We start from the raw sequence: 21352 nt of genomic DNA, 5'->3' as shown, positions 1-21352 counted from the left end.
AAAAACTACCCAAAAGCAACCTAAGACTTGCATTTGCTCAACTTAAAGAAGTTTAGTACACATTGAAAGTGATTCACTCTGCTTGAGAGAAATGGAATGACCTGTCTTGATTCTACAGCCACCAGATTATCCACCAAATGGAGTAAACAGGGTTATACACTACAAATGCAAATAGCAGGAGGAAATTTACTTTCTTATTTCTTTCTCTTTTCTAAAAACTTAGATTTGGAGTTGCCACTAAGAAATCTGCTTAGAAGATTCATCAAATTCTCCTAATGCTGCTTTCTGCCATAGCCTGGTGACCCTGAATCTCATGCACAAACTCAGTTCTATATAATAATCAGATACACATTTCATCCTTGCACCTGTACCCATCTCCCAACAAGTCAATTCCATGTACTGGTTTCAACACGATTACATTATTGACATTTCTCAGCTGAAAGGCTCCTGCAAATACCATCCAATTTTCTAGCTCTTTTTGAAAAGATCAAAAGATACACCTTGCATAGTAGACAAGAATTTACACTGATGGCTGTCTTTTGTCTTGAATACCAATGCTGCTGGCAGTGTTTGTCAGGAGCTAAAGGTAAGTCTCTATGCTAACTAACTACATTCAGTCAACTACAATGACTTTTACTGGACATAAAATATGTTTGTGCTTGTGAATGCTTTTTAAGCTTGAACAAACTTGAGGCAGTGATCTTCAAGGCCACCTAATTAGGGAAGTTGGCAATCAAATAAGAAAACTTGCCCTTGGAAATCAAATGTATGTCATGCCTGAAAGGGAAATGCCTTCTTCACTGGATCATGGTTCACATTTATGGATGAATCTGCTATTACAGGCACAAAGACAGAAGCTGTTTGCAACAGTTCTTGCTAGAAACCTTGTTCAAGGAAATTATCTTGAACTCTTGCTCTACTGGAGACAAAAGGAGTAAGTTATATTTCACAATGTATTGCTTAAAGTCTCAAGTTTCTTTTAATGAGCTAGAGGATTAACTATAAATTCACCTAAGAGGATGGTGTTATTTCATCCAGCTTCAATTACTATTTTCCAACAAATAAGGACCAACACTCTTTCTATATATCTGATCTGTCTGCCAAGCCCGGGCTTATGGCAACTGGCTTGAGGACATTTCCACCTGTATATATTTCAGTTACAAGTGCAGAATTAAAAGCATTTTCTTCCCCTTCAAACCAGCTCTTGCTCATGGCATCTCTATTTTTAAAAAAACACCACCATTCTCTCAGTCCCCTGTATTCAATATCACTGACCTGGAATCCTTGCCTTTGGTTGATCCCTAACCCAACCACTGCCCAGTTCTATTTCTTATATCTCAACGTTTCTCTCCTCAGTATTTCTCATATCCATCCCTAATTTCCTTTCTGTTTCTCTCCCCCGATAACCTCCAGCACCACTTTATCCCAGGTACCTCACTATTTTCATAATGCACTGCTACAACTATCTCCCTTTTTCCCATCTCTCACACCAGGCTACATTCTCTAAATTGTTGCACTTTTAGCTGCTTAGAGCATAGTTCTAAGTATACCACTTCTCTGCTCAAAGACTTTCAAAACAGTCCAGGACTTCGAGAGTTAAGGAACACTACACATCTTGAACTGACTTCCAGTGACATGCCTGTCTGCCTACACTCCAAACACCACAACTGGTGATCTCCTGATGTCAGTTCATTTGCTCATCTGATGCTGCCGCCTAAATGTGTAACCGACCTTCTTTTCTTCTTTACCTCCAAAAACTTTAATCCTTTAAGGCTGATCTAAAGGCTGCCTTTTCCTTGAAAACCCTTCCCAATTTGCCCAAATTAATATATCGGCCCTCCCTTGAGTCTATTACTTTGTTTATGTCACATCACATTTTACCTTGTATCATAGCTGTTCTTGCTCAATTGCCCTAGTATGGTCACAGACACCATTCCCTTTTTAGTAACAGTCACACATTTCTGCTGAAATTGGCCTTTTATCTCCTGAAAATACTTTTATCTTGAGAATAAGTGTTTATGCCAACTTGAACTATGAAGGAGAAAAAAAGAAGAAAAAGGAGAAAAATAGAAGAAGAATGTTAATATTTATCAAGATAAAAATACCAGTTGCTCATTTTTTGAAGACAATGAATTGCCTCTGCTTCCTGTAATCAACCTGAGGCCAGGTGTCATGATGAACAACTCTTTACAGCTCCTGCAGCATCCACAGCTTTATGAACAAAAGAGCTGTTCAAGAATTATTTTATTAATTTGTTGAATGGAATATAACTGTTTTCATTATTTTTTTAGTTGATAAAAACAGGAATTTATCTTTCCTGAAAGTTTCCACCTGCTTCTTAAGGTTCCCATCTCAGGTCCACTTGCTCTTCACATCATTTCACACACACACCCTAATGGCTGGACACAGAAAAACTAGTGTAGACCTAAATGTCTTCAAATTCTTTATTCTAAACCAAGTTTGGTTATTTAACATAGAACATACATTTGAGTTTTCACTTCCTGTTTTAAATCCCACTGACAGAAACACCTCTGATTGTGACTGGCCTTTTAAGTTGCATTAAGCTTCTAATGGTAAACAAACCCTGAGAGTCCCAGTTCTCTTCGAACTACTCAGTTACAATTCGGTATGTCACAGAGTATTCCAAGTCACCATTCTGCCACTCGATTCACACAACCAAATGTGTCAAACCTGGAACCTTAAACTTAAATCTCTGGGATGTAAACCAATGGTCAATGCAAACATGCTTTGAATAAAGGCGAAGGGTTTGACTTAGGAGTCTAGTTTCTCAGTTATTTTCTAATTTTTAGAAAAAGAGATCACAATACAATAAATCTGGTTCACCAAATCAGTTCCTTGGAAAACATCAAAAGTTCCATTCATTTCTCCTCAAATTATCCACCAAGAAACACTCCTTTGTGACTAAAAGCTATTACTTGACAAAAATATTCTTTCTTTGTAAAGACGTTATGAATTTTGTTAGAGACAGATGAGAAGGCGCTGCAAGAAAAGGGAGGATGGTGAATATTTACGTTAGAAGAGCCAAGAGGGAACACTATCAAAATGAAAATGGCAGGGACATTAAATATAACGGTAGAGTTTTCCACCCAAGTTACCTATAGCATTTAGGTGAGTAATCACTCACAAAACAAACAAACAAACAAACAGAAGATGACCCAGAGCCTGACACTCTGCAGAACTGCATAAATCTAGGAGTCCTAAAAATGCCAGTAATATACTAACATAAAACAAGCAATTATTCTTCATTTATCCAGAGGCTTATTTTTGAACACTGAATGCCAGGCACTGTTCTGACACTGCTTGGAAGAGAGTGTAATGAGAGGAACAAATAAATAAACCAATTATTTGGTGAGAGGTTGTTAAGTTCTCTGATGGTGTCTACACTTGGTGCTAGGAACATCAGGCACCACATGTTCCTGATCATTATCTCAATGGCTTCACTGAGACCCAGTGTTAGTTGTCCTTTCTGGATATTCTTCCCCATCATGAGGCCCAATATTGGAGCATTTCAGAACTCATTTTTCTCTAGTTACTCATACTTTGGGTGATCTCACCCAGCCCCATGGTTTTATATACCACCTTATGCTAATGGCTTCCAAGTGTATAATTCTAGCCCCAATCTCTACTCTCCAGACATGTATATCCAAATCTTTCCTTGTACTTCTAAAAGCATCGCTAGCCAGATTCTTGATGTCCAATCCCTTTAAGAAATCTCCGCTACTTTCTGTTTTCTCTTTTGTAGTAAAAGGCACTCCCATTCATTCTTCTCTGATCTCACATCCATGCAAAATATACCAGCAAATAGTAATTTAAAATATATATCTAGGTTCTTTTGTGTCGGGACTTGGGAGTTGTTCCTGGGTGGTCGGAACAATGGTGCTCGGTGTAAGGGAGTTGATATATGAATATGTTGAGTGAGGGGTCACTGTCTATCCTTTGAAAGAAGCGAGTTTTCTCTGACGCTCCTAAGCCAGTGACCATTTCTGCCTAGTACTACAAGATTTACTTGGCTGTTGAATGGAAAACTGGTGATCAGAAAAAGTTCTTCCTTTTTTTATGAACTTGGAAAGAAAATATGCAGATCAAAATTGATTATATTTATTTTTAATTGTGCAAATAGATTCTGAACCAACATCAAGTCTAGATTAACGTATCCATAAGATTCAAGCCATTTATATTTAATCATGTCACACTGCCCTAGAGAATCACAACCTGTTAAACAGTAGATAAAACTTACTAGACCTATTGCTAGGAATGCATATCAAACTATTTTTCAGTCAACTAGCCTTGTAATCAAATTTCCCAATGAATATCTTGTCTTTGGTCACCTGTTTGAATTTAAAACACGTGTAATTAAAGTTGAGTGAAAGTTAAAAAGAAATAAAATATATATCCAATATCCCACCATTGGTTAACACCTTTGCCTGAGTTGCCCTATCCCAAGCCACCCTCATTTCTTGCCTAAATCACTTCTCAAACTTGAAAGTTTGTGCAAATCACCAGGGGATATGCTGCAGCAGGTCTTGAGTGGAGCTTGAGAGTCTTCATTTCTAAGAAAGTCCAGGCGATGCTGATGCTGCTTATACAGAGACCACACTCTGAGTAAGTAGCAGGGAACCAGAGACTACTGCAAGATCTTCCTGTCTTCTTCATTCCTACTCTTCCTCCCTTAGTTTACTCATCACACAACAATCAGAGCAACTGTATTTATGATGTAAACCTGTTTAAGAATATCCTTTGCTCAACCTTCTGAAGGCTTGCTATATCACTTACAATAAAGTCTAAAGGTTCAATCAAGCCTTCAAAGTTCTATAAAATCCAGCACTTATTTACCTCTATGAATTCACCTTATTCCACTCCTTCCCTCACTCCAGTCCAGACAAATTGGTTCCTTGCTGACTTTCAAAAATGCTAAGCACACTCCTGCCTCAGGCCTTTTGAATATTATGCTCCCTGTATCTGGAATATTCTTTCCTCAGACATCCACATGAACTGTTCAGTTACTTTCTTTATGTCTTTGGTCAGTCTCTCAGTGAGCTCTACCATGACCATTCTATATAAAGCTGGGCAAGCAGCATACATAGATAGGCAGATGCGTATATACTTTCCAGATCCTCCCTTGCTATAGTCATCTCCCTGTCATCGCTACTAAATATTTAAATAGCCTACTAAATATTTATCTGCTTATCATGTTTCTCTTCTTAGATCTGAGATTTCCACAGAAGGCAGGGGCTCTATGTTAGTTAGCTTTTCAGGCATTCTGTAAATATTTATTAAATAAAAGAATATACTTTTGAGTATGATGTAAACTAATTAATTTTAAAAGATATTCATTCATAAGCACGTACTATAGGATATCATTTTTGTCAAGCTCCCTTGACAAATGCTTTAATTATATAATGAGACTTAAGCATACTCTAAAACATGCCAGTGAATGAATTTCAGCATGGCACTTTCAGCAAACACAGTAACAAACACTTTTCCTCTAAAGAAATACTTTATTTTTCACTTTGCTTCTGTTGGAGCTGGAGTTGAGGACTATGACCCTGTTGAGACTAACTCTTTTGTGTGAGGTGTATCTAATTCAAGAAAAGCTAATTTAATGATTACAGAATAAGGTTTGATATCAGTCCAAGATCACTGAAATATAAACCTCAGTTTCTCCAATTATTAAATAGGTAAAACAGCATTACTTCGGAGAGCTGTTTTCAGAAATAAATTTGATAAGCTAAGCACTTGGTTCGGTACCAACCAAGAGTAAAGATAAAAGAGCAAACAAATATGTATAGAAATTTGTGTCAATTATGAAACTTTTCATGGAAGCTTCGAGTTCAACAAATTCTATGCAGACAAAAAAAAAAGTTTACAAAATATAAATTGTCAGAATTCACTAAGCTAAATAATATCTCAACTGTTTGAAATGCTAGGTACTTTGTTTCAAAAACTATAAATTACTATAATCTAAATAACCTTAATTAATCACCAATGCTGCATTATTAACATTAATTTGTTAAGTGTATAGTGCTCAATATTAAAAATCATAAAATTTTGTGAGTAAAATTTTATTGGAACACCACCATACCCATTATTTTTAAAAATAATTTATTTCTTTTTCTTTTCTTTTTTTTTTTTTAATGAGGCAACCTTTGCTTGACCTCACAGATTGCAAGGACCTTGTCAGCTTACAATCTCTTATTTTTTTATTTTTTTTATTTTTTATACCTACAGCACCTGGTCTTCCTAGGTGGTCTCCCATCCAAGTACTAACCAGGCCCAACCCTGCTTAGCTTCCGAGATCAGACGGGATTGGGCTTGTTCAGGGTAGCATGGCCATAGACTAAAAATAACTTACTGAAGTGAAATTCATATATCATAAAATCAACTATTTTTAAGTGCACAATTCAGTGGCATTTAGTACATTCACAATGTTGTGCAAACACCACCTCTATCTAGTTTCAAAATATTTTCATCACGCTAAAAGGAAATTGCATACTCATTGAACAGTTACTGCCCATTTCCACCTCCCTTGACCCTTGGCTACTACCAGCTTACTTTATGTCCCTATGGATTTATTTATTTGTGATATTTCATATGAATGGAATCACATAATATGTACCCTTTTGTGTCTGGCTTCTTTTGTTCAGCACAATGTTTTCGAGGTTAATTCACATCTTAGCACCTATCAGTAATCCATTTTTTTTTTATAGCCAAATAATATTCCATCGAATGGGTACACCATACAATTGGCTTATCCATTCATCCACTGATGGATACTTCGGTCATTTCCACCTTTTGGCTACCTGAATTGTGCTGCTCTGAATACATGTGTACATGCTCACGTTCAAGTATCTGTTTTGAACTCTTTTAGGTATGTATCTAGGAGCGGAATTTCAGGGTCATATTTTAATTCTATATTTAACTTTTGGAGAAACAGTCAAATAAAAATAAGTTTTTGAGGCACAAATGAGTATTACTATCAGTCATAGTTGCCTCAGAGATACATGTTTTTGAAAGTAAAGTATTGCACAGTCCTGAAGCAAATAATTGCATATTAAGTCTGTCTTGTCTCAATCTCTGCATAAATGTATATACAAAATTAATATTCTTATAAAAGAACTCAACAAATGAAAATCCAGAGTATTAATAATAATCCTGTGAGGCACACTTGGTATTTCTGAATTGAAGCAGAGTTATTAACACTGTGGCTTGGTGTTTCTAGAGTCTGAGAACATATAAACCAGTCATGGACAAATAACCTAACCCTGGAAACCTAAAATGTCAGTTTCTTTATCTGCAAAAGTATGATGAATCTATAATTCTACAGCCTTAGTTTAAAATGGATGTTCTTTTAGTCAGATGGCTGTGAAATATGAATGAAGAATTAATTATTGTCATCTAAATGTAAACACACATTGTTTAAGAAAAGAAAATGTGGATAACAACTATTTTTGATAACTGAAATATATCTAAGAAAGTAACTTTAAAATAATCTTTTTTAATAGTGAGCATCCAATTTTCAAGGTAGTAAAATATTTTTTTAAAAACATTGTCTTACAAACATTATTATATAATTATATAATAGATTATGATTCATCTTATATTTTTATTTTATAGCAAAATGCCTAACAATCACTGGGACTATGATAATATTAGTCTAACTGCAACCATTATTATGAACACAGTAAAATTGATATTCTGCCTGTTAGGAATACGACTTGCTGTTTTTCAGATTAGTTTAACATAGTTGCATTTGAAGTTTTATAAGGTATAATAACAAAGTTTTATGTAGAAAACATCTTTTTACTTTCTATATGCAATTGTGCCACCACCATATATTCCATTAAGACATATGTTTATTATTGATATGCTCTACCTTATCATAAAGAAGTTCCTGATCCAAATTTCTAGGATTTGGCTACATTTTAGATTTCATTTACTGCTATCTATTTGTGCCTCTAAAAATGTGTCTTCATAATTGTGTGTATGCATGTGATTTTGTGTCTTCATTTGAAAAGTAATAAAAAGAATATAGTAAACATAACTCACAAATCAATGGGGCACATCTTACCTAATGGATTCATTCAAAGTCAATGTGATGGACATGGCTATAAAGGTGGCTTAACATCTTCTTAATACTTGTTTTAGTCTTTCTTGTGAAGTTTAAAGCTGAAACGTATAAATATATTTCATTCTACTTGAGATTTTTCTGGGTCTTAATATAAAATATTCTACAGTGCAGCTGTGATTAGTATAGATTACAGTGAGAAATGAACTAGTAAAATTCTGAAGATGATGGAACATTTTAGATCCTAAGGTCAAGAACCATGTTGATATACTAAAAATAGTGTAGGTCAGTGCTTTGTAATTATATATCCAAGAAAATCACTATGTGAATTTAAGAGTGTACTTTAAAAACATTAACCAAAAATGCTAATTGTGTCATAGTTATTAAGACTTTTGAAGATTTATTTATTTTAAAACAAAAATGAATCAATTATGTTATACACTTAAGTTCTAATTCACTGGACTTAGCCTATTTCCTCATCTAGAAAATGATCAGTTGGAATAAACACTCTCATAAGGTTCTTAAAATTAAAAAAAGAAAGAGAAAAAGCACTATAGGACATAAAATTACAATAATATGTTAATTAACTTTTTTCTATCAGTTAGCATTTAACCCTATAATTGACATAAATTGCATACTTAACTAATGGTTATTGAATTTGAGTCACTAATTAATACTTATTTTATATTAGCTTGAATTCAAGTCACTTCAATTTTTGGAACAAAAATATTTGCAATATATTAGTATAAAGGAGGAAAAATTAAAACTGCTGTCTGATTCAAGGAACATTAATATTAAGATGAGAAGGAAAAAGAAAAGTCATTCAATTTAAAATACTTATTTTTCTGCATAAACATAAGAAGTATCTTTTAATACTAATGTAAGTATTCTTAAAAGATTGGTATATAGCAAAGCATATACCAATGCTGAAACTTTCTAAACATGTTCCCTTGAAAGTTTTAAAATTTGGCATCCTTCTAGATCAAATGTATCAGTATAGTCTATGGCCATGCCACCCTGAACAATCCCGATCCTGTCCGATCTCGGAAGCTAAGCAGGGTTGGGCCTGGTTAGTACTTGGATGGGAGACCACCTAGGAAGACCAGGTGCTGTAGGTGTAAAAATTTAAAAAATAAGGGATTGTAAGATGACAAGGTCCTCATAATCTGTGGGATCAACCAAGGGTTGCCTCGCCTAAAAAAAAATATATCAGTATAAATAGCCGCCCTGGCAAATTAATCATACACAGAATTAAAATAATTATTTAAAGAAAAATATTAAAATATTAAAATAATCATCCTAGATGTTTTTCTAAGGCATTATACATTTTTAAAACTCAATATTTAGTGTAGTCTGCAGAAAAAGAACCAATCTATTTCATGAATAAGGCTCTTTAGCATTTGTGCATAAAACAAAATCAATTTTAGTCTTTAAAACAGGGCAGATTCTTGAAAATCTCATTCAGATCATATTTGTCAGTGGCACAATGTAGTAACTTTTATGAGGGAAAAAAATCCTAATATGTTTTGGGAGACTGCAAAGATCAACACTCTCCCTAAATTTTGCCAAAAGATTCAAATAACTTAAATCAGCTCCTAAATTGAAAACAATTATCAATGAATATTAGCTAGGATTTTATTCATTTCTCCTCTGAACTAATAAAAACTCAAATTATGTTAATGTCAAGAATATAACATATAGAGCAAACATAGTGTCACATCTCAGTACATTACTCCACCAAGGACTCAGTCACTGCAAAATTGAAGCTAATGCTTTGATGGTGACTGACTGGAAGCAAATTGAAGCTGAATAAATTATTTCAGACACAAAACAGTAACATTAGTGACCTACATATTCTCCATAGAGGAAAAAAATCTTCCCATGTTTCTGACTCTACTCTTTTATACTAAGCCTAAGGGAGAAAATAAAAGACCAAACTAAGAAGAAATGTGATTCTATCTTATATTCATTTAATTTCTATGAGTTTTCTTTGCTTGCTAAAGGAAACAAACAAACAAAAAAGTTATCATGACAGAATGTTTTATCCAACCAAGATCTGGTTTAACTTTACATATTTTGTAGTCTATCAAAAATATCACTAAAAGAAAAAAATATTTTCTGAAATACTTTGATCAGAAATGGAAGAAGCAGTTTTCATTTCTGAAATTGTTTCTGGGTACCACAGGACAAAATGCATCCGATCATGTGAACATCACCAATTTTTAGTGCCTGACACTTTAATCAGAAGTGGTGTCACAATTAACCTCATATTCTACATTTGTGAACAAAATCTTTACCAACAAATAAATAATGCAAGTAAGATGCCAGGAGGATTAGAAAGGCTAAACAATGAGGTATTGAAAATGAAGCATACAACTACTACCTAATTATAAATGGTTTCTGTTACAAAAATTCACCATTTACTTGACAAAACATTCAAGAAGTTTTTTTTTTTAATTCTAAAACTTAACTTTCTTTAGTTTATAATGATGCGTCTCTAATAATGTTGAGATTTTACATTTACTTGCAACTAGAAGAACCGCAGACTTCTCATATTGACCAATCAGCACCTACAAATTGAAGAATAAATCACCAGAACTCTTGATTCACCTTCTTGAGCCCATAATCCAATTTCCCTTTTTGTATCATACACAGAAGAGAGTTCACAAAATTATGGTATATTAAAAAGCATTGAGAAAGAAAAAAAAAACAGTTCAATGTTCAAAGAAGTTGTGCAAAGTTTGTATTAAATAATCAAAGGATTTTACAACTGCAGGGCAGTTGTGCATCCTGTAGAGAAGAGCCTGCAGCTCCCTCTATGCTAGTTTATTCATGGGACCTTGCTTTTGCATGCTGTATCTCAGTATGGCTCATGTTTCATAAAAGCCCTGGAAGATCTGCCCTACTGTCCTCCCAGTGAAGTTTCTGGTAGGTCTCAATCACTGAACATTTACAACTTTCATATAATCATCTCCCTCTGGAGTGAGCAACAGGTGGGCTTGAGTCGGGATCACAGAGCTAAAAAATAAAGATCAAAGGTTCCAGGCTGCAGGATATAATGCAAGTGCATCATTAAAAGAGAAAAGGAAGTAGAAGAAGAAAGGAAATCTCTAATGCTTGGCAGCACTTCTATTAGGGTGGCCACTGATATGGAAGAGCAGCAGATTCTAGGTTGGGATACCCCCAGTATTCAGTATGCATTGTCCCTCATCCTTCACAAGACAAAAAAACAACTGAGAGCGTTTCTTGTTCACTATAATACTGAAGACAATGTTAAAATCCTTTCTCTTACCATGTTTTATAGTGGGATTATGCATTCACATTAGAAAGTATTTTCTAATGCATTTGCAATACCTTGAAACATCAGGAATACAACTAAACTTAAAAAATATGTCACCACAGAACTTGAAGATGGTCAAGCATGATAAAATTATTCCTTCCTGAACCAGTTCCATCAGCATAAAGTCTAAACATAAAAGAGTTATTTTGTCTAATGCAATATAAAGCCATTTGTTAGTTGAGTATTAAAGAATTCACTTTGTTCACACATATTTTCATAAAAAGTTGATGTGTACTCTACTTTCATTCATTTGATGCTTCCGTAAATCCTCTTCCCTACATGTTGAAAAAGAATGTCACCAAGTGAGTGATATTTTCTATCTATGTCATTTTGTCCCTTTTTAGACACTATACTTATCACCAGTGAAAAAATTAGGGTAACAAATCAACTTCAATCTATTAGAGTTGATCGGCTCTAGAAGAATCAATAATCGGTAATGGTCTTGTTCTGGGTCTGTGAGGCAGGCTGCAAGTTTTTAGCTAAAGTGTCAAAACTCATAATGGCACCCAGTTTTATGGATTTGGTTTCTAAGTTTAACACTGGTTTTCATTATAACTTTGAATGAGACATTTACTACATATTTGTTGATTTTAATATCTGAAATAAAGATCATTACTAGTATGTTAAATGACAGTATTAAAATGGGTTTTTTTAGGAGTTATCCTGGAAAATACTAAAATGCACATGGCAAAAAATAAGTCCTTCCCAAAGCTGTATTTATGACATCACTAAACATACCTACATAATGTTATACACAATACAGAAATAAATTTCAACATGGCAGTGCCTGAACTTTTCATGACAAGTAAAATCAAACTACGTAGCAAAAAACCATGTGGAATTCTTATGGTAGATTTAATTTCTATTTTCAGTCCACTATTTTAGTCATATATATATATATATATATCTTTCCTCATTTTATCCTAATCCAGTAAAACATACATTCCTGTATTTATTTAATCCATCCAAACTTATTCATACACTAACTTAGGCACAGAACAATGAAGAGGAACAAGATCTATGTTTTACTCTTGGGAAGGCGGGTGGAGTGTTCACAAAAGGCAAAAATGTAATTCTTAGTACTCATAAAGTTGCAGGGTACCTTTTTGTATCCTAACGGTCCTGTGTACACTTAAGGCTGAGGTGACTATGACAATAGGGATTTTACAGCATGGACAAGCTAACAAATGTGCTTCTTCAGTTTTCCTGGGCACACCTGGAGTCTTCTCTATACATCTATTGATTTCTTAAGGGCTAGGAAGGATCTGGGCAATTATAAAGAGGAAACAATTATTAATTGATTTAGCTTTACATTAACCCACTTATGCTTTGCTGCTCTACCTGCCCAATCGCTCAAATTAGATTCTTTAAAAAGTGCATGAACATAAATGGACATTGTAGATGTCAGATTGGGTGTGTTTCATTCTTCAACCCTTCACCTTCTTTTTAAAACTTAATGAAAAAAAAAAAATTAACTGCAGTACTGTGACCACAAAGCACTTTTATCTATAGTGATTTACTTAGCAACAATTCGGCTTCATTTGTATGACACTAAAAGCAGTCATCCCATAAGGCTTTCTTAATCAACTAGCCCAGCAGCTTTTAATAAAGAGATTAACTACAGAATTTTAAAAGGGCATGCTGGTCAGTCCATTCTTATAAATTCCACATGAACCAGTCTTGCAAACTATGGTGAACTTTTCTTTACCTCACTGAAGAATTCTCTTACATCTTCAGATCTCGGCAAACATACCAGATAAATGCATAACAAGCTTTTATTCTTCAAGACATCTTACACCAGAACATTACTTTAGAATCATGCATGGTGTGGCCACATTCAGCAAAAGGTAGGCTTATGATAAACACTATCTGAAAGAATTTAATTTCTAAAATACTAAAAGAGTTTAATTTCCTCATAGGCTAATTTTACCCTCAAAAGGCCCTGTTGAACGTATTATGGATTCTGTGTTTTTTAAAGCTCCAGTGAATTAGTTTGCTCTTTTTTTTTCTACAAGTGATGCGAATATGTTATAAAACCTATTTATATTATTATATTAATAATAATAATCTTAAGGAAGGAGTATCTACATGCAGTTTTGAAAATTCTAATTTTCATTCATTCATATCATTTAATGTATTTGGTATGAGATGCTTTTTTCAGTACTTGACATGTAGAGTAGGCTCAGTTCCTCTGCTATTATTAAACAATGGTGAAATATTGGACAGTGGGGCAAACTAACAACATCAGCAGCAATAACATCAATAATAACTATGAATAACCACAGTAACAAGTGCACACAATGTGTCGTGTATTTGCTAGCTTCTTCACACACATTACCTCATGGATTCCTCTCAACAATCCTATGAAATGGTTTTGCTTTCAATATGCAAGTGAGGATGTAAGGCCAAAGAGACTAAATAGCTGGCCTAAGGTCACACAAGTAGTAAAGGGCAAACAGCTGGGAGTCCAGGTCTATCTCCAGACTCAATGCTCTGAAAACCAATGGCCCTAAAACATTTTGATCACATATCCCTATCAGTGAAATCACTTGAGCATGTGACATCAATGGATGCATTTTTATAAACTATGTTCATATCCTATAATATAAATATTTCACGCATATTTAAAAATAGGAATAAAAAAGCATAATGTCAACATAAATGTAATGAGATAGCTTATACATCCCCCACCCCCGGCGGGGGGGTATATACACTCTACTTTAAAGTTACTGCTTCTAGTATAAAACAAGTAAAGGTCTTTATAACTTTTCCCAAATTTCTAGAAAATAAGCTTTTATGATAAATGAAATAAATCGGTTAATCATTAACACGTAGAATGTAAATGTGGCAATTCAGTAGTAATTCTGAGTGATGCTGTTGGTCACTTGGCTCATTCAGTTGAAAGTCAGTGGTGGCAACCAGAGAGCAATGAGGTGAAAACACCATACAAAAAGGCTTAGAGATTGTCAAACTGTTATAGTCCCAGCAATTACTGAATTAAATGGTCCCATTCAAAAGTGGGAATAGGAAGTGGGAAAGTAGCCAAAAATGGGGGAGCAGGCTCTATAAAGAATAAGCTATAACATGGATCAAGAAGGCAAGGTTATGGAGAAGGTAATGGAGCTCAAAAAAGATATAACCTACTTTATTGATGAAACCAGAGACCTGGAAAATAGGGACTGTCAGGCTAATCTTAGATTAACTGGCTTTCCTCGAGGGATATAAGGAAGAAAACACCTGAAAAGCTTTGAAGAATTCAAAGGGAAACAATATAATCCAAGAGAAAGCATGCCCTAGGATGTCCACTGGGGCTTTCTAACAGCAGCCCTGCTGAAGATACACCTGGCCTCTCCCCAGCGCAGCCCACTGCAGGCATTCCCTTCTTTGTATTTATTATCCACTCAAAAAACAAAGAGGCTGGACCACTTTAACCACAGAAGAACAACAAAGATTAAAACTCAGAATAGCCTTGATAGCAGCATGATCCCTTCCGGGGTGGGAAGTAGGAACTGCAGAAGCATGCCTCTGACTTGCTTATTTCAAAACTTGCCCTGAGATGTTTTTGATTTTTTTCATTTTTGTTTTTGGTTTTTTTTTTTTCCCTTGCTGCTTATCATTAGATGATAGGTAGATACTGAAAATTCAGTTAAAGTCATCAAACCCTAATTGGCAACATCCTATATGTATAGTACTGCTGGAACCAGAAAGAATCTGAAAAGTATACAGGGAAGAGGCAATAAAATTCTTAAGATGTATAGCTAGAACAAGAGGTAAGAAGTAAAATATCAAAGGAGAGGAACAAACAAATTATTGGGAGATGAAAGAATGGTGCATTAAGCAGGCATTTGAAATGAGTATAAGTTATGACAGGCAGAGGTTAAGGGGCGAAAAGATATTTCCGATCAAAAAGAGCCCAAAGAGCAAAGATGCAAAAGGCAAAAACAAAGAGTTCGTTAAGGAAATGTCAAGTAGTCCAGTTCAACTAGCATGGAGAGATTTTCTTAGAGATTAAGAAATGATAATCCTATGGGAGTTCCTGGGTTGTCATCGTGAGGGTGCTGGGCTGAGTAGTTTGAGGGCAATGAAGAAGGCATCTTTGAGTTATAAAATCAAGATGATGCAAAAAGGGGAAAATGCAAGAAAGCGTATGTTGGCTTTACAATCACCTGAGTACTTCAGTAACAGGCAGGTATCATAGTTCTAGAATAATTGTCACTTACATTGGTACAAATTAACAATGTTACTGGTGAATATATGAGGCACCCTAAATCAATTATGAAGCACTGGGCATTTGCAATCAGAAATTTCAATGCTCACAGGCTCAATGGTCTCTAGCCAGAAACCAAACAGATGGGACCCTCTGCAAGCACAGGGAACACATGGGAGTCAGCCAATCTAAATGAATGTGTTAAACTTGATCCACATGCTTTATCTCCTTTAGTTTGCCAGCCAAACTATTCCAGGTTATGTAAATGAACTGTCTTATCTTTGTAAAACCTTGCACTATTTTGGAAATTTATACTTGTGTAGGTCAAATGTTGGCCAGTAGTAGAGAAGAGTTATCATTATTTCACCGAACTAAGGAACAACAAACAACAGATATATTTATTTTTTAACGGATTAAGTAAATGTAAGGGAGCCCTGCAAAAAAAAAAAAAAATATAGTATCATTGACTGACTGGTATCTAGATTATTCCTTCACATTTATGTAAAAAAATGGCTACTGAGATTAAAGAAAAGAGATAAGACATTTTTAAGACTTTCCTCACATACCTCAAACTGCATGATTGTACCTCAATATAGGAATATCAATTGATGAACTCCAATGTTCATTTATATAAAAGCAATACCTTGAATCCACTGTCCACCCAGCATGAGGAATCCACTTTAAAATGCGTCAAAATCACCACTTCTCATAAAGACCATGATGAGACCTGCGTGTCTCCAGCATCATCCCAAGTAATCAAGCTGCCATTCTTCTGCTACAGCTAACCAAACTTTCTATTCCTTGAGCAAACCAAACACTCTCTTATCTCAGGATCTTTGCATTCCTTCCACCAGCTGAAATGAGCCTTTTGCATGGCTGCCTCCTTCTCACTCCTCAGCTCTCAGTTGACTGTACCAACTCCTCAATGGTATCCTTCAGCACATTGCTTTGCACATTGTATCATTTAAAAATGTCTTATTTCTCTTATTCATTTATTTAATTATAAGTTGTCAGCCTTCCTCAAGTAGAATATAAAAACCATAAAAGTAGGGACTTTGTCCTTAACATTGTTTCTCAAGAGCCTTGAAAAATGCTCAAAACACATAAGACATGTAAATAAATATTTGTTTTTGAATGAATTATTAACTAACCCACATATCATATTTACCCAATAAACATTTTCACTGAATTATCTTATTCTAATGTCCCGATAGATATTTTAATCAATTTATTCTTTTGAATTATTACTGCTTTCAAAGGTATTTTTTTAAACTCCTAATTTCAAAAATTGAGAAGAGGGGAGTTTTATTAAGAGAAGCCTATATTTGACTAAAATATTATTTCTTTGAGTATGAAGGACACTCTGATAGTCATTTTAAGCCCAGTAAAAATCAGAAGCAGCTGAAACAAATGAACAAACAAGACAAACAAATATGAACTTGCAAAGCCTTTTTATTGAGCATTATGCAAAACTGAACACTCCTACAAGCTCTGAAACTTATTCCACCTCTGACTGCCAATTCAATTGCCAGTTCCCGGCCCTGGGGAAGGCAGTGGAGTTAGAATTGGAATATAAGAAGCAAGGTCAGAGCCTTCCTGCCTGGAGCTTCTGGTCTACTCAGGAGAAAGATGATAAATAAGTACCCAATGAGAGGTCTGTGTCTGCCAGAAGATAAAACAAAACACACATAAACATAGATTAAGCACTGGGTAAACCAGAAGGTGCTATATGAATGTGGGTGAATGTGGAGTTTCTTTTTGGAATATGGTGTCTATTTCCATATGCAGAAGATAGAAAGACAGAGAATTGTGATCATGAGAGATTCTCAAAATATAGAATATGGGAACCGGTGGCATGACCCAATGTTCATGAGAATAATCAGTAGAAATATTAACATGGCTCCAGATATTTAAAAGACTATCTGGCAGAAAAGGAATAGATTCATTCTGTGCCATCTTAAGAGATCAGAACTAGGAACCAGTGAATATAATGAGTCACTTTGCTAGGTATAAAGAATTTTTAAATGATTCTCCAAGTGTAATGGGCTATTTCCAAAAGATAATGAATGAACTATTCATCACTGGAAAAGTTCAAGACGAATGCAGACTATTGTGTATTTCTCATCTTTAGGAAATTAAACTCTGAAATCTTCTGGGAAGTTTAAACTATAAAATGACGCCAAGACTAGGTCACTAAGCTCAGCCAATTGCTCTCTCTCATGCCCTCCCTACACCACTTCCACACCATTTGAGAATCACTGAGGAACAGGACTCCCCTCTACCACAGAGAACTTTCCTATAGTCTCATGCTTTAAAAAATATACTGGTATAGTAAAATATTGAATGATATCTAATCTGTAATGGGGAATGTAAAATGCATTAAATTCTAACATGCTTATAAAATTCAGAGATAATCATTCATGGACAGCAACTAATGACGGTGATTAAGGAAGATGACTTTAGTTCAAACAAGCAAATGATTAAGTTTGAGACTACAAAATGTTAAAAGACTCTCATTAATAAAGTAGCAAATCTTTCTTCTCAGCCTACTTTCTAGAACATAAATATGTGAATCATCCTTCCAGGATATAGATGAATGAGCTTCATGTTCTGAAATTCAGCTAGGACAGAAATCACTGCCTGGAAAACAAAGTGCAATTCAAAAGGTCTTCTAGACACATGTCAGAGATATATGTAAGAAGCCTTAGTGAAAGCACCAATCAGAAAAGGAAGTTGAGACACTGGTTAAGATGAAGAGAAAATCCAAACTTCTTGATTTTCTAGTGTGGCTTCCTGTCATAAATTTCAGTTTTATATATATCTCATTGAAGAAATTATTACTGCTATATATTTATCTTTAAAACCTACCTTTTCATTCTTCCTCTATATCCATCAGTCATCAGCTACTGGTGAATTATAATGCCTACATTCTACTCACTGGGGATAATAACTTCACAGTCAGAATCACAATTTCATTACTTGCTGATTTATATTTATAGAATTAAAAAGGGAAACGTGAATCCTAATTCTTAAAATCAGTAGCTTCCTCATAATGTTACAAAATATTAAAGTTTAAGTTAGCAAAAAACAAGCAAGAATATTTAGTGAATCCTTCCCAAAAGAGTGCCCTACAGTCATTAAGGGTAGCAAATGAAATGCAATTCTGTTGTGAATTTAGCACCATCTGAGGCTGCAGACTGCGGTAGTGCTTTGGGAGATGAAAGACCCATGATAAAGTGAAGGATAATGGAACCCAGAAATGTCCACTCTTCCTGCTCCAACTGTTCTCCATTTTCAGTCTTAGAAAACGTGACCAGAAGGGTAATCTAAACTCTGTGATCCTAAACTACATTTATAGAAGAAATCTGTTCTCTTTGTTAAGTGTAAAAAACTCTCCATCAGACAGGCAGGCACTCAGTATGTGTGCTCCTTTTCAATGCCAAGGATGTATCTGATGTCATTTCAGTCAATTTGATGCATTAATTTTGGTTAAGTGCACAAGCTGGACCCAGAATATCTGCATTCCACTAGAGGTTCTACCAGACCCTATCTATATGGCTGCACACAAATTATTATTATTTTTTTTTATCAAAGTATAGTTGACATACAACATTAAATTACTTTGGGTGTACAACACAATGATTCAACATTTATATTTCTTTTGATGTGATCACCACATTGTCTAGTAACTGTTACTGTACAAAGCTATTATAATAATACTGACTATTTTCCCTATGCTATTACAGCACCATGACTTACTTTCTTTTTTTCTAACTGGACATTTATACCTCTTATTCCTCCTTTACCTTTTTCACCCATTCCCCCAACGTCCTTCCCTTCTGGCAATCATCAGTTTGTTCTTTGTATCTATGAGCCTGTTTCCATTTTGTTTCATTTGTTGTACTTGTTTTTAGATTCCACATAAGTGAAATCCTATAGTACTTGCCTTTCTCTATATGACTTATTTCACTTAGCATAATACCTTTTAGACCATCTATGTGGTTGTTAATAGCAAAATTTCATTCTTTCTATGGCTGAGTAATATTCCATTGTGTATATAGTACACATATTTTTATCCATTCATCTAACAATGAACACCTAGGTTGCTTCCATATCTTGGCTATTGTAAATAATGTTGCAATGAACATGTAGATGCATACATCTTTTCAAATTAATATTTTTGTTTTCTTGAGATAAATACCCAGAAGTGAAACTGCTAGATGGCATGGTGGTTCTATTTTTAATTTTTTTGAAGCACCTCCATCAAACAAATTATTTAATCTGCTGTACCTTAGTTTTTCTAATATGCACCTTAGTCTCTATGATAAATTCATATCTAATATTATGCATTGAAAACCAAACTAAACAATCTCAGTGATTTCACAGCAGATGTGTATGTGTATACATATTACTTCTGAAAGAAAATGAATTAAGAGTCAGCATAACTGCACAGCTTTTAATTGAAGAATTTAGGCATTAAAGGTCACTGGAATGGGACACTGACAATACTTTGTAGCTAACAGGATGGCTCCACAGACCATATTGTGTGTTGAACAAACAACCGATGTGAGTTTTGGCATCATTAAAATAAAAGTTAGCATGTTAAATACAGCAGAAAATCTTTGCATTGAAGGAGCTTTGACAGCATTTGTCAGCTTGAACATTTATGGCACCAGCGCAGCTTGTTAACAGGCAATGAAAGACAGTGCTATTAAGCTCGGGGTGGTGCTGAAATGGTTTCATACAACCCATACTCATTTTCCCTACCACCAAGTGAGGATGCCCATCAAAAAAGGCCATCACACATAGGAGCTCTCTGCAACTCATCGGTATTGACTGTAATGAGGAAGACATTTTATTGCCACCTGGTGTTACCATCTACCTAGTAATCCACACAGCTATTTTGATTAATACACGGACTTACATTAAAAAAAAAAAAAAAAGGATTTGTTTGGCAGTTTTACTTAACAGAGCTTTCTACATAAATTCCAAATAAAACAGAGCTTCCTGCAAATACAAAAAGGATTACATTAAATTTCCTTGTTTAGAATTCAAAAGCCAACCTTGAAGGTGGGAATGAATTAAAGCAGTCTTCCTTTCTAGAGTTATCGGAGCATCATTTTCATCAACGACTACTCTTAATTGCAGCTCGATTAATTTTTGGTACTAAGTAAAACTAGAAACTCGTGGAAGACATCCAAATCTGTAGGGACAAAATATTGCTCTGGTAAATACTACAAGAGAAATCCTGTAAGGAGAGGACAAAGAAAAATGTCTTTGGATGCTAACTATACATAATTCTCTGGCTTATTATACTAATGTCACTTAGAGGAAAAGTGACGTCATATAAAAATGTGGCATGTCAGACTGTCTCGTGTAAAGATCTTTCCCATGCACAGACTTTATAAAACTTTTCTGTCAGTAGTAGCAATAATCTCAACCTTTCCTGATAAAATTCCATGCAATACCAAACACAAGATCAAGTTTGATTTTATGCACTGATAACATTTTATCTGTTGAACTGAACTACTTTCTCTTACAATGAGGTGAAGTGACTTCAACATTATCTTTTACTCACTATAAAACCTTATTTTAAAAGAAATATACAAATCTTTTCCATCATCAATTAACATTTAGTAAGCACACATTGAATGCAAGGTACTGTATTACGTGTTCAATGCCTATTCTTAAGAGAATAATTTAATGTATCTATATTTTC

General features: G+C 34.6%; 1 protein-coding gene and 2 non-coding genes across 3 annotated transcripts in view; 1 reads left to right on the top strand and 2 right to left on the bottom strand.

Moving 5' to 3' along the window:
• Nucleotides 1-21352, bottom strand: part of GPC6 (glypican 6) — a 1009483-nt gene that overhangs the window by 905826 nt on the left and 82305 nt on the right.
• On the bottom strand, nt 6241-6359 carry LOC111736722. The gene has a single exon (XR_002779237.1). It is a non-coding gene; the product is annotated as a 5S ribosomal RNA (ribosomal RNA).
• Nucleotides 9086-9204, top strand: LOC111736653. Its single transcript, XR_002779232.1, has one exon. It is a non-coding gene; the product is annotated as a 5S ribosomal RNA (ribosomal RNA).

Source organism: Pteropus vampyrus, unplaced genomic scaffold, assembly GCF_000151845.1.
Source record: "Pteropus vampyrus isolate Shadow unplaced genomic scaffold, Pvam_2.0 Scaffold21, whole genome shotgun sequence".
NCBI classification, from domain to species: Eukaryota; Metazoa; Chordata; class Mammalia; order Chiroptera; family Pteropodidae; genus Pteropus; species Pteropus vampyrus.
This window is presented reverse-complemented; position numbering and strand designations above follow the sequence as displayed.